General features: G+C 40.7%; 1 long non-coding RNA gene across 1 annotated transcript; it reads right to left on the reverse strand.

Annotated features, from left to right (window-relative positions):
• Window positions 1–5,044: 5,044 nt before the first annotated feature.
• LOC306776148 lies at window positions 5,045–8,048 on the reverse strand. Its single transcript, XR_013771903.1, has 3 exons — window positions 7,963–8,048; window positions 7,417–7,589; window positions 5,045–5,584 (listed from the first exon to the last, which is right to left on the reverse strand). It is a non-coding gene; the product is annotated as an uncharacterized lncRNA (long non-coding RNA).
• Between the last annotated feature and the right edge of the window lie 7,133 nt (window positions 8,049–15,181).

Below are 15,181 nucleotides of genomic sequence, written 5' to 3' on the forward strand. Positions count from 1 at the left end.
AAGCCACGCCCCCTCTCCGGCGCGTCCAGTGCGAATGAACACAAATAGCCCCCGGCGAGACCGGCGGCGCAAATGGCTCAACTCAACTTTTTTTTTTATACTCAAACATCTCCGCGACTTATTGAGTGACGTAATAATCGCGCGACACAACGAATCGATAATGAAATTCGTTGCCAACTCTTTTAATAATCGATTTTCTCGATTCGTTGTTGCAGCCCTACAGACAATTGGAACAGCAGCTTACTTGATGACATCACCACCTCAGCTGGTCTCATGAGTTTAATCCGTTTTTTTAAACTAAATATGACAACCCTGCCGTTTTCGTTTGCATTTATATATACACACATTCATACAATTATATATGTACACACACACATACATATAAACACCTCACATCTCCGAAATCGTCTGAGCAGATATAGATATATATATATATATATATATTTTTTTTTTTGACAAACTGACCACAGATTTGGCGCTTAAACAACTAACTTCTCCCCTCAAAACATCCTAAAATTACTTTGTGACTTAACAACGGTAGTATTTCGAAAGTTTCAACTTCCAGTTGTGCGATTTCTCCTCTGCCATTGTTTCCTGTTGAAACATGCATTCCGTATGTTTGACACCCCTGCTATAGAGGAGGCCAGGAGGCCCTTAGACGGTCAGGTTCTGCAGTTTATAACAGAACTAGTTCCACAGGAATCTACTCAATGAAATTCTTGTACCAAGGCACTCTCCATTTAAAAACCCAGAATAGTTTAAATATACAATACAGTATAAGAGTAAATATATAAATTATTCAAACACATGCAAGAACTAGGTCCATCGTCTTAAGATCCATCCATGTTTTACACCAATAATGATTGTAGACACAGAGCTCATACTAACTTATATCTTCAGTTGAGAAACACAAAATACTTATTTATCATCTATAAAAGTTGAAAATGTAGTATTTTTAAATATACCCATTATTTATGTTACCATTGATGACTTTATCATATAGGTTTATGCTTTTAATAGCTTGCTTTTATACGTTATTTCCTGAGTATTTCCTGCGTGGGGCTGGAAATGACGTGGTGCTAATTCTTTACTACCACTTGTGTCCACTTTGTGGCGCTAGAGAACACGCACCGATCGTACTCATGTTGCCGAGTATGTGTAGACCACTCACTGTAGGTGACGCTATGACTGTGACTCAATGTGTGCGTTTAGATGACTTCAGGTCTGGACTCTTATCCAGCATGTGAAATGTAAAGTCAAGTCACGGCGAAACATGCAAATTGCCCGGCTGGCCATTTTAACGCCGCTCCACAAAAATACAAAAGCGTCACAGTTCAGCATCGTGAAGGCCTTGAGATTCTGCTGACCAAATTTTGGGTGGATCTGTTAACTCGTTAAGGTGGGGAAGAAAAATAATACTTGTAAATTGCCATAAATAGCGTTTTGTCCCATAACTTATGACATCATCATTCAAGATATCAACTGCTGCTTCACAATTTGGCGTCACATTAGCCAGAGGGTTATACCAACCAAATTTGAAAAACGTATAAAATTTAAAATGTCCGACTTCCAGTTGGCCAGAACTAATGTGACATCGGCCTACTATGACAGCAATGGTACCAAATTTCATGAAACTGTTTCCCAACTAAGGCCTTTCACTCATTAGGGGCCCAATGACTGCAGAACTTTGCACTTTTCACCAGTTCTGAAGGATGTCCCAATTTTTGTGTGTTTTTGAGCCATCTCAAGCCCCTAAAAAAAATGCAACAGAATAATAATCTCTACAAAAGCAATAAATTCCTTGTGTCAGGGACCAATGGAGCCCCTGCATGCACTTTTGTGCTCCGCCCCCTAAAAAACAAATACTGTTGCATACAGAGCTGGAGGAAAGCTGGTGCTCACTGATGTTGAACTTCTGTGTGTGTAGTGAAGCGTGATTTCATTTAGACATTTTAACCCGATGTCTGTCGAGCAATAACAGTTTGCAACATGAATGGTTTCATAAAATGTCGATAGGCATCCTGGATGACTGAGAACATTTTAGTATTTGTGTGTATTTTTTGAATAGTGTGTCTTTGACTGTTAAGCATGTTTGTTTTTGTTCAAATAAATCAACTGCGGTTATTAATTTTCAAGATATGAATGCACATTTAATTCTGTACATGGCAGAATATATTGATGTACTGTGTTTTCTTCTGATGAAACTATTGTTTTTCCTTTGAGTGAAGCATTACGGTGAAATGTTGTTTACATGGAGATATCTCAACATGTGGTGGTTTCACAGTCACTCAATTTCCTACAAATAGTGTTGTGGCAAAATGGACAATAGTAAGCTCATTAAAAGTTAAACTGCCCCCCCCCCCCACCTCAGAATTAATTAATATCCCCTCTTCAAAAAAGTTAATCTCAAAAATATGTAGAGTAATATCACAGTCTGACAAAACATCATCCATACCATCAAGAAAACGGGAATCAGACCTATCCATCACTCCTGATGCTGATTTCTGGAACCACATCTGCAATAACATCTACTTCATGACTAAAAATGCCAATTTACAACCAATACTTCACAGAATTCATTACACCGGGCAAAAAATGTTTCAAATGGGATTCACCTCAGCTATCTGTCCACATTGCACTCAAAACAGCCCGGATAGCTATGTTCACGCCAGTTAATCACTTTTGGGAAGAAATAACTGAGTCACTGTCTGTCTTCCTGGGCTGCCTCGTCCCTTTATCCCCGTCACTGTGCTTACTAGGAGACATCTCAACAATACATCTGAGTAAAACAAACCGCAAATTACTCCTTGTGGCCCGAACTATCGCCAAGAAAACTATCCTCATGAACTGGAAATCAAGGAATAACACACACATCGCACACTGGAGAAACTTAACAGAATATATTTCAATGGAAAATCTAACCTCATCCATCATATACAATACAACAGAACACCATTCACCTGGTCATCCCTTACTGTTTCTGCAAACGTGACACCACCCATTCTATTAATATTGAAATATGTATAGTATATATACACCGGTATATATATATTTATTGTGTATTTATTCGTGACCTCTGACATATTTCTCTAAAGTTCACATGATCCATTCACATGATCCTTCCTGAAGGAACCAATAGACACAACAATAGAAAATGCACACAGGCATTCTCTGGACTTCAATGCTCAATAGTGTCCTCCTGTGGTTGATGAGATATTCAAACGCAACCAGGGCTTTAAAAAAGACGTGCTGCCTTCCTTTCAGATGTAACGTTTGACATTTTAAACAGTAAGATCAACCTGTGGTGTTAGAGGTTATAATAAATTCATTCAGATACTCAAGTTTAGAAAACCTCACTCTCAATGATGCAGAAAGTGCATGGTACAATACCTAACACTTGTTTTAAATTGCTTAAGATTCTTCTTTTGATTTATATGTTATAAAAGCTAAAATTAGGATACAAATGAATTAACTTTTAATGCAGACTACCATTTAGTACGACTAAAGAGGAGGAAGGAAACTGCACTTTACAGGCTTTTATTAATTACACTGCATTTAAATGTTTGCTTTCCACCTGCGATGAAATAAGTATTCAGTAAAAGTTGAAAATGTATATATTTTTTTACAAAACAAAACCAATAAAAAAACACTTACAAGCTCATTATGCATGCATAGATCATTATTTTTGATGCAGCTGGTACAGGTGGAACACATTAACTGCATGATGTTGGGTAGTTAATTGTAACTGAAGCTATTTTTAAAATGTTGGCATTGATTGTAGAGAAAAAGCCTCATATTTTTCTTTTTGTGAACTTCTCAGAAAATAGTGACATGAATTAATATAATTTTTTGTAAACATAGGAACATTGTTAATAAGTTAAGAAAAAAAGATAAGTGATTAAACTAGAAAATGCATTTCCTGCTGAAAATGCGTTGGAATGCTGAAAGCAGAAATTAAATTGTGAAAGAATTGCTGAAAATTAAGAAATGGGAGACTATCTGTCTGAAAAATGTTGAAGCCCGAAAGCATTTAAACTGCACTGCTTATTGTTGGAATGCTGTTAAGCATTCCAACAATAAGCTAGTAAGAATACAATAGATGCTAAGTAAGTGCTAAGCGGAAGGCTACGTGTAGGCCTTCTTGAAGACGTGAGTTTTCAGCCTGCGCCGAAAGATGGTCAGCGACTCTGCCGTGCTGACGTCAGTGGGGAGTTCATTCCACCACTGAGGGGCCAGGACAGAAAACAGCCGCGACCGGGTCGATCGGCTGCAGGGACCTCCGAGCGAGGGGGCAACCAGTCGCCCCGAGGTAGCAGAGCGAAGTGGTCGGGCGGGGTGTAGGGCTTGACCATGGCCTGGAGATAGGAAGGAGCTGTTCCTTTCCCTGCCCTGTAGGCTAGCACCACAGTCTTAAACTGGATGCGAGCTCTTACAGGGAGCCAGTGTAGAGAACGGAGAAGGCAAGTTGTGTGGGAGAACTTGGGGCGATTGAACACCAGGCGAGCTGCAGCTTTCTGGACAAGCTCCAGAGGTCTGATGGCCGACGCCGGGGCGCCGGCAAGTAGTGAGTTGCAGTAGTCCAGGCGAGAGATGACAAGAGCCCGGATGAGCACCTGCGCCGTCTCATCAGTGAGGAAGGGGCGAATCCTCCTGATGTTGTAGAGCAGGAATCTGCAGGAGCGTGTAACCGATGCAATGTTTGCTGAGAACGACAGCTGGTCGTCCAGGGTCGCACCCAGGTTCCTCGCGAGTCGGCGTCACCACGGTATCGTCAACTCGGTACAGAGTACTGGTGCTCACACTGGCTCATTGCCACATCACATACTTCCGTCATAGTGTTGTCAGCCCTTTTACACTCTGGAGTCTAGACCAATCAGGGGAGGGCACATTCTAAAAACACATTTTACATGATGACATCCTTCACTATAATTACATGTTTTAAAGAAATGGACTTACGTTTATGGTTTTAATATTGCTTCAGCACCCCCTGCTGGTTTAAATTAGTAAATTATGTGATTGTGGTGTTATAAATATCTGAGAAACATTTCTGACATCAGGTATTCATTTTATTGTCCTTGCCCCGAATTTTTATCATTAAAATCTTACTGGAAAAATGTATTGTCCCACTTTGATTGTCTCACAGATGTCGTCAGGACAGTCCTTAATATCTATTGTGGCTTCTTCTGGGGATCCACCAAAGAGCACATGCAGGATAGCTGGGCTGAGTCCTCCAAGGCATGGAGGAATGAATGACCAATCATTCGGCCAGGAACAACAAAGAAGTCACTCTCCAAGAGGTAATGCCAAGTGGAGGGAGTCAGATGATCTTGTTCTCCCTCAAAAAGAAGAGTTCCGCCTGGTACTACAATTCAACATGCTTTACATCTTTTGGCAGACTCCAGAGCCTAATGCTTAATGTCTGCTGCACGACTACTTGACAAATGTGACGTTTTAGTTCTGTAGAGCAATACCTCACGCACTCATCACTGAGAGTCTTGATTCTTGAAAACGGGAACTCCTCTCCACACGTCACACATTTCTGAGGTGGTCCAACTCGCTCATTACTGCATTCTGGTTGACGTGCCTGTAAACAAGATCATTTTAAAATGTACCACAAGCTATACTTGTGTAAATGTTCATACTCTTGCCATTTTCATATGGGGTTTCAAAGTGAGGTTCTTACAGGGTTCCAGATTCAGGTTTCTTTGGAGTGGTCGGATGAAAATTGTAGCATGACCAATCTGTGTTTGTGGATCTTTCAAATGACTCACATGGTAACCCTCATTGGGACATGGTATGATGATCAGTTGGCGACCGTGTTGTTCCAGAGATTTTGAGCAACTCAAATCCTCCCCCTTGTCTGAGTTTTTGATGGGACTCTAAAATAAATTCTCGAATTCTAAAATCTCTAATTAACCAGTTCGGCTTTAAAGCCAAACATGGCACTGACTTGTGTATATATGCCTTGAAGGAAATTGTAAACAAATACAGAGGTCAAAACTCATCAGTTTTTATGTGTTTTATTGATGCCTCCAAAGCTTTTGATCGTGTTAATCATAGTAAATCATTTTTTTAACTGAGCCAAAGAAGTGTACCCACATACATTGTGAGAATTCTGGCTTACTGGTATGCGCACCCGAGTATGCAAGTAAAATGGGGTAAACGTGTGTCAGCCCCATTTCCTAGACCTGCTCTTAAAATATGTTTTACATTTTTATTTTACACTTTATTTTTTATTTTTCTCTGTGTATATCATTTATTGACCCTAGGGTCACATTGTGTTTTTTATGCTTTTAAATGTCTGCTCTGTTAAGCACTTTGTGATATTATGTCTGTGAAAAGTGCAATATAAATAAAATTCATTCATTCATTCATTTGGGGTTAGCAATGGTGTCAGACAAGGGGGAATTTTGTCCCCAATTCTGTTTAATCTGTATATTGATGATCTGTCCAAGCAACTGAAAGCCTGTACTACTGGGTGCATGATTGGAAATACTCTGGTTAATCACATCATGTGTGCAGATGATCTGGTGATCTTTAGTCCTTCTAGCGCTGGTCTTCAGCAGCTCCTCACTATATGTACTGTGTATGGTGTGGAACATGACTTCAAATACAACGCCAGTAAGAGTGCTATCCTGATCTGTCCAACTAAAGAGGACAAATGTCTAAACTTCCCTGACTTCAAATTGTCTGACAATAATCTTGGTGTCTGTAGTGAAGTCAAATATCTTGGTCATTTTTTAACAGAACACATGTCTGATGATAACGACATTTCCAGGCAATGTCGTATGATGTCTGCACAAGCAAACAGTCTCTCACGTTAGTCTGGTCTGTGTACAGATGGAGTGAAGATGTCTCTGTTCAGAGCATATTGTACTCCACTCTACACTGCACACTTGTGGTCAAACTACAAAAAAGAGTTTACAGAGACTTCAAGTAGCGTACAATGACGCCATGAGAATACTGTTAAAGAGACCGAGATGGAGCAGTGCTGGTGAAATGTTTGTGGCTGCACGAGTCAACACTTTCCAAACTGTTTTATGAAATTTCATGTACAAATTCATCTGTCGACTGAATGACTCTGTAAATGGGATCATACTTGTTTTAACCAACATAAGGTTTAGCACCACACGCTACCAGTCCCAGCTGTGGTGACATTGGTACAGCGGTCTCTTTGTAAGGCATCGCTAGGCCTATGTACTTTTATTGTTTGTCTTTTTATGCATCTGTCTGTATGGACCCCGAGTCTGAAATAAAGTCTATCTATCTATCTAAAGTCATCTGGATCTGTATGACTACCTGAAAATAGAAGATAATAATACAAACAACCGATCTAACTTGCAATAACGTTTAATGCTTTTGAAAGGTAACTTGATTCAAGAAAAATACGTCTGTCCATCATGATGCCTGACTTACCTTGGAATGTAAGACGTTTTCCCCCTAGTCCTGCAGCAGCAAGTCTATCGGTTTGTCCTCAATACAACAGAAAGAGTGAGTGTACGAATGAAGCTGTGCAGGCGCAGCAACACTTCGCCTCCTTGTCGTCCTTCTCCCTCCAATGTATGGACCAAACGGTCTTGAAACCTCGGCTAGAATCAAGTGAAGAGGATAAGCTATAATCAGTACAACAGAATAAGGACGTTGCAGAAGCAACATGTTGGCTAACGATATCATCGCACACTTTACAGGAAGGCGATCTGCCGCACAGCATGAATAAACAAATCACTCATCACCGGCGATAGTAATTTAGTCTACACAAGGGATTTAGCATGGAAAAGTGTTCCCTGCAGAAACCTAGCGTCCACTGGGTGCCTGGGTGCTGCACAAAAAATAACAAAGCAGTGAACGCCGCATGGCTGCATAGTTCAGTTTGATAGAGTATATTGGCACTTTGACCAACAGTATTTAGTTAAACAACTGCTGTTGTTATGCTGCTTATACGTTTAAACAGAAGAAACTCACAGTTCTCACGCTGGTCAGCCACATCCCGCAGCAGGTCGAAGCCATGCGTGCTGCTAGATAGTTTTTTGACGTCGTCCACAGGGTTGATCTGCTAGGAATCGGTTGCTTCTGTCTTGCTCCCCTACTCGACCAATCCTGCTTAAGAATGAGGTTCGGACCGCCTACCTCACTAACATACGGACACAGAAATACAGAAATAAATAAATGAAGGAATACATTTCAGCATTTAATTAGTTCTGTATTATATTTCATCATGTATTTATTCTTTTATTTATTCATTTCTGTATTTATACATTGGAAGGAGTCTTCTAAATGGGACAGCCTCGTCGCAGCCGCGGTGACGAATTCGGTTTCCAAACGGCCACAGCTGGCGCGCACAGAATGACGTCACACACGATTCTCAAGATCGAATTCACAAATGACGTGGGTTCACAAACAGATGCTAGAATGCCATGACGTCACAAATATATGTCATCAAAGGCAAAGGAACTCTATATGTACCCCACACTTTACTTCTCCAAACAGTTGTTGAGTACTTTCAAGAGACACCAGCACAGTGGAAGTAAGAGAGATAAATACATACACATTTATTTATATCGAGACACATATATTTCAGGCAACAATGAAACTTTGGAAGCGCCTAAGGAGGTTTATGCGTCGCAATGATGTCGAGACTATAAGCATTGACCCTGAACAGCAGCTAAAGGTGGAAGAGCATGAAAATGATGTCGAGTCGACCCAAAATAATGACATTGAACTGCAGCCAAAGGTGGAAGAGCATGAAAATGATGTTGAGTCGACCCAAAATACTGACATTGAACTGCAGTCAAAGGTGGAAGAGCATGAAAATGATGTCGAGTCGACCCAAAATAATGACATTGAACTGCAGCCAAAGGTGGAAGAGCATGAAAATGATGTCGAGTCGACCCAAAATAATGACATTGAACTGCAGCCAAAGGTGGCAGAGCATGAAAATGATGTCGAGTCGACCCAAAATAATGACATTGAACTGCAGCCAAAGATGGAAGAGCATGAAAATGATGTCGAGTCGACCCAAAATAATGACATTGAACTGCAGTCAAAGGTGGCAGAGCATGAAAATGATGTCGAGTCGACCCAAAATAATGACATTGAACTGCAGCCAAAGATGGAAGAGCATGAAAATGATGTTGAGTCGACCCAAAATACTGACATTGAACTGCAGTCAAAGGTGGAAGAGCATGAAAATGATGTCGAGTCGACCCAAAATAATGACATTGAACTGCAGCCAAAGGTGGAAGAGCATGAAAATGATGTCGAGTCGACCCAAAATACTGACATTGAACTGCAGTCAAAGGTGGAAGAGCATGAAAATGATGTTGAGTCGACCCAAAATAATGACATTGAACTGCAGCCAAAGGTGGCTGAGCATAACGCTTATGTCAGGTTGGCCCATCTGAATTACTTTAAGCAGGAGCTAAAAGTTGAAATGAAAGACCAAATGAAAGACCTTGAACAGCGGCTAAAGGTGGCTGAGCGTGACAAGTATGTCATGTTGATCCGAATGAAAGACCTTGAACAGCGGCTAAAGGTGGCTGAGCGTGACAAGTATGTCATGTTGATCCGAATGAAAGACCTTGAACAGCGGCAGCTAAAGGTGAATGATGTCGAGCACCCCTTGCCGGCTCCAGCTGCTGAGACTCAGACCAGAAGTTGGTGGTATCGCTGTGCCAAAGGTCTACTGACAGCAGCAGTGTTTGTTGGCACCGTTGTCGTTGGACTGGGAATAGCAGTTGTAGAGGTGTACGGTGATACCCACCAATGTGTTCGCGCGATTTGAAGAGCGAAGCAGGATGTGAAATCCTTCTTTTCAAGTGACTAAGCGTTCAGGAGAGAACTGCAAGGCTAATAATGTTTATTTTCGTTGTTTAGTGCTGTATGGAATTGGTGTCCGTCTGCGCTACATGTGCATTTGAGCAAGCACAAAGATAACATGTTGTGAGTGTGATGCCCACCAATGTGTTCGCGCGATGTGAAGAGCGAAGCAGGATGTGAAATCCTTCTTTTCAAGTGACTAAGCGTTCAGGAGAGAACTGCAAGGCTAATAATGTTTATTTTCGTTGTTTAGTGCTGTATGGAATTGGTGTCCGTCTGCGCTACATGTGCATTTGAGCAAGCACAAAGATAACATGTTGTGAGTGTGATGCCCACCAATGTGTTCGCGCGATGTGAAGAGCGAAGCAGGATGTGAAATCCTTCTTTTCAAGTGACTAAGCGTTCAGGAGAGAACTGCAAGGCTAATAATGTTTATTTTCGTTGTTTAGTGCTGTATGGAATTGGTGTCCGTCTGCGCTACATGTGCATTTGAGCAAGCACAAAGATAACATGTTGTGAGTGTGATGCCCACCAATGTGTTCGCGCGATGTGAAGAGCGAAGCAGGATGTGAAATCCTTCTTTTCAAGTGACTAAGCGTTCAGGAGAGAACTGCAAGGCTAATAATGTTTAGCATTTTAAGACAATCCTACAGTTATAGATTCTGTTATCCTTCATGTTCGAGAACATTTAATGTGTGTGTACTGTACCGAAAATAATGTTTATTTTCGTTGTTTAGTGCTGTATGGAATTGGTGTCCGTCTGCGCTACATGTGCATTTGAGCAAGCACAAAGATAACATGTTGTGAGTGTGATGCCCACAAATGTGTTGTCACATGTATGTGTCCCAAAGGAAGACAGAGATCAATACATGGTAACGTGGTTTGTGTCCCGTCTGAGGTTGAACAGTTGAAGCGTTACCCAGACTGAGAAGTGAGTCCCAGGTCATGAGTGAAACTGAAGAGACAATTGTTTTACAGAGGTCATCAGCTGTTCCAGACTGTCACCTGGTCTAAACTAGTGCAGGCGCTGCATAAACTCAAACACATTCATCCACAATACCGTGACATAACTATCAGAGACGAGGCTGAGCTATGTGACCCAACACTTCCTGATGATGATGAGGATGCAACAATGGATGAGAATGATTATGATGAAGCTGATTTAATGGCCATTGACATGTGTGAGAAAAGTGCACTGTGTGAGGCAGAAACTGAGGCTGAAGGTGAACAGGATATTGACATGTTGTTATGTGATGGTGAACAACCAGATGAGCAGAGAGATCAGAATCAGAATCAGAATCAGCTTTATTGGCCATGTATGCATGCGCATACATGGAATTTCACTACGGTTACTGTAAGAAATTTGAGCAAAAAACTGTAGTTAGTAGATATAATAAAAGTGTTTAATAATTCATAATTAATAATTCATAATTAGTCATAATCATAAGGGTTTTGGGAATGCATAATTAAGATAAACATAAAGTGATGTAGGAATAGTAGCTAAAAGACATGAAGCTTCTGCCAAGTTGCAGAATACACTCCTGGAAGTTAGCCAATAGGAATCGGGATAAACGGAAGAGGAGGTGTTTCGAACAGATGTGGGTGGTTTAATTTAAAGCCTTTTTCTCTCTCCCGTAAATGCTCGCAGAGGACAGACGTGTTTTATACCTGAGGAGCTGAGTAGAGTTTTTTGCAAATGGGGTTTTATTGTTTTAATATTTCATAGGAGTATGTACTCCAATGTTTAACTGTAATCGTACTTGCATCAGTGGAATTAAATTCCTTATAATTGTAAACCAGTTTTGGTAGCGTTATTATTGCAGCGTGTGTCGACGGCACAAAGCAGACACACGTGCTCCGGCTTTCTCTCTGTGGGGTTGAGATTAAGCCTCCACATTACACATTACTCTCACCGTACATACACACATATGAAATATATACAATAAACAAGCGACATATAAGAAAAACAAGGACATTTAACAGCTAAATACAAAGATGATGCAGAACAGGAAGGTGACATGCTTAACGGTGGTTTTGCTCTAGAACAGCGATTCCCAAACTTTTTAGGCCACGCACCCCCTTCTACATCCCGACCGGGTTCAAGCACCCCCAATTTATTTATTTATTCATCAAATATTTGATTTAGTCATTGAAGCTGTTTTGACAAAAACTAGTAAATAGATGATATGAAGTGCAACACCCGTCCCATGTAGCGATATAGTATTATGTGAATCTGCTCGGTTGTAGTAGTACTATGGGCCGGGTCCTGGGTACAGTTTTAATCTTAATGGCGTGATTACCTGTTCTTACACATGAATAAACTTATTCTTACAACTTTTATTCCTTTATTCTGAAAACTAAAATAACTGGCGGTGCCTCCAATAGAATTAAGTAAATAAAAGGTCTGTGCCTCTTAATAAGTCCTTTTATCTTGTGTTTTAAGTGTATTTTACCCCTTTTAACCAGCTCTTATCAAAACATGAATGTGATTGACTTTAACACATCAAATATACTTCAAAGGCATTAGAAAAACAGTTTGGCATTTATTACATGCGGTCATCATCAATATACTGTGCACCCACAGTCCCACACACACAATCAGAGTAACAGAAAACCCTCGTTGCAGGCCTGAGTCGTGGTTTGGGAGCGTAGAGGCCTAAAAACTGTGATGGCCGCTTCACTTGTTCACACAAGCAATAAACAAAAAAGCACGTGCACGTTTCTCAGTACTCAGGAATCCAAGGCATATTCAGAGGGGAAAGTGAGGGGAAGATGGGTAATGGATGGCAGGCAGGGCACAGAAGAAACAGCAGCAACAGTCTACAGCAGCTCACGCACACGCGGGATACAGTTCTCCACAGTGATCCCAAGGAGCTTTCCCGATCCTCACTTACAGTCGCAAATGTCCATCTCCTCTTGTAGATCACAACAGTTCAAACCATAGGATAATGGTCGTCAGCCATTAAGTTATGAACATTATTGATCTCTAACTGTTCAGTTCCTGTTCAGTTATTACAGTTAGAGTTATTTATTTTGCACAATTCAAACAACAAAATTTAAAATAATCAAACATAACAGAAATAAATGAATCACAGTGCAGGAAGAGACAGAAAGCCAACTTGGCTTATTTGAAGCCTCCACAGATTTATATGATTGTGATACAAATACTCTTAAGTTTTAATGAGACCAAGCTAAAGTTTAGCATCGCTACGAAACATTTTTTCAAGTATCTCCAGATTAGAAGCTTCATAACAAAGACACAGAACTCTGTAAATCTCCCCTCTATAAGTTCTTTAGAAAAGATAGCTTTAAACCATTATGGACCAGCTGGACTGATCTCAAAGTTGTATCAGACTATCATAGCTGCAGCAAAAGAATCCTCAGATGACAAAAGGCTAGCATGGTGTTCAGACCTAAATGAAGAAATCACTGCAGAAGAGTGGCAGGACATATGTCAAACATGCCATTAATATCTTTATTTGAAATATCTCCAAGTGCCTATGTGTACCTTTTGATGTGCCTTGTGTTTGTGTATTGTGGAAAAGACAATAAAAAACATTTGTCAAAAAAAATATGTCTGGTCTATTTCTCAAGAAAACTAGTGTCGGCCCATTCAGGATCTCTGACATATTCCTCTAAAGTACATTTGTATGACTGATCACAACTATCACATGTACATCTATTTCTTTGCATGAATGATTCATCTCTGAGCTGTTAAAATCCCTTGTTAAACAGCTCTTGATTTTGGTGATGTTTTGAGAAAATTCAGGTACATTGTGCTTCCATTCACATGATCCTTCCTGAAGGAAACAATAGACACAACAATAGAAAATGCACACAGGCATTCTCTGGACTTCAATGCTCAATAGTGTCCTCCTGTGGTTGATGAGATATTCAAACGCAACCAGGGCTTTAAAAAAGACGTGCTGCCTTCCTTTCAGATGAAACCTTTGATATTTTAAACAGTAAGATCAACCTGTGGTGTTAGAGGTTATAATAAATTCATTCAGATACTCAAGTTTAGAAAACCTCACTCTCAATGATGCAGAAAGTGCATGGTACAATACCTAACACTTGTTTTAAATTGCTTAAGATTCTTCTTTTGATTTATATGTTATAAAAGCTAAAATTAGGATACAAATGAATTAACTTTTAATGCAGACTACCATTTAGTACGACTAAAGAGGAGGAAGGAAACTGCACTTTACAGGCTTTTACTAATTACACTGCATTTAAATGTTTGCTTTCCACCTGCGATGAAATAAGTATTCAGTAAAAGTTGAAAATGTATATATTTCTTTACAAAAAAAACCAATAAAAAAACACTTACAAGCTCATTATGCATGCATAGATCATTATTTTTGATGCAGATGGTACAGGTGGAACACATTAACTGCATGATGTTGGGTAGTTAATTGTAACTAAAGCTATTTTTAAAATGTTGGCGTTGATTGTAGAGAAAAAGCCTCATATTTTTCTTTTTGTGAACTTCTCAGAAAATAGTGACATTAATTAATATTATTTTTTTGGAAACATAGGGATATTGTTAATAAGTTCAGAAAAAAAGATAAATTATTAAACTAGAAAATGCATTTCCTGCTGAAAATGCGTTGGAATGCTGAAAGCTGAAATTAATTGTGAAAGAATTGCTGAAAATTAAGAAATGGGAGACTATCTGTCTGAAAAATGTTGAAGCCCGAAAGCATTTAAACTGCACTGCTTATTGTTGGAATGCTGTTAAGCATTCCAACAATAAGTAAGAATACAATAGATGCTAAGTAAGTGCTAAGCGGAAGGCTACGTGTAGGCCTTCTTGAAGACGTGAGTTTTCAGCCTGCGCCGAAAGATGGGCAGCGACTCTGCCGTCCTGACGTCAGTGGAGAGTTCATTCCACCGCTGAGGGGCCAGGACAGAAAACAGCCGCGACCGGGTCGATCGGCTGCAGGGACCTCCGAGCGAGGGGGTAACCAGTCGCCCCGAGGTAGCAGAGCGAAGTGGTCGGGCGGGGGTGTAGGGCTTGACCATGGCCTGGAGATAGGAAGGAGCTGTTCCTTTCCCTGCCCTGTAGGCTAGCACCACAGTCTTAAACTGGATGCGAGCTCTTACAGGGAGCCAGTGTAGAGAACGGAGAAGGCAAGTTGTGTGGGAGAACTTGGGGCGATTGAACACCAGGCGAGCTGCAGCTTTCTGGACAAGCTCCAGAGGTCTGATGGCCGACGCCGGGGCTCCGGCAAGTAGTGAGTTGCAGTAGTCCAGGCGAGAGATGACAAGAGCCCGGATGAGCACCTGCGCCGTCTCATCAGTGAGGAAGGGGCGAATCCTCCTGATGTTGTAGAGCAGGAATCTGCAGGAGCGTGTAACCGAT

The sequence above is a fragment of the Melanostigma gelatinosum genome (assembly GCF_949748355.1).
Source record: "Melanostigma gelatinosum genome assembly, chromosome: 4".
Taxonomy (NCBI): Eukaryota; Metazoa; Chordata; class Actinopteri; order Perciformes; family Zoarcidae; genus Melanostigma; species Melanostigma gelatinosum.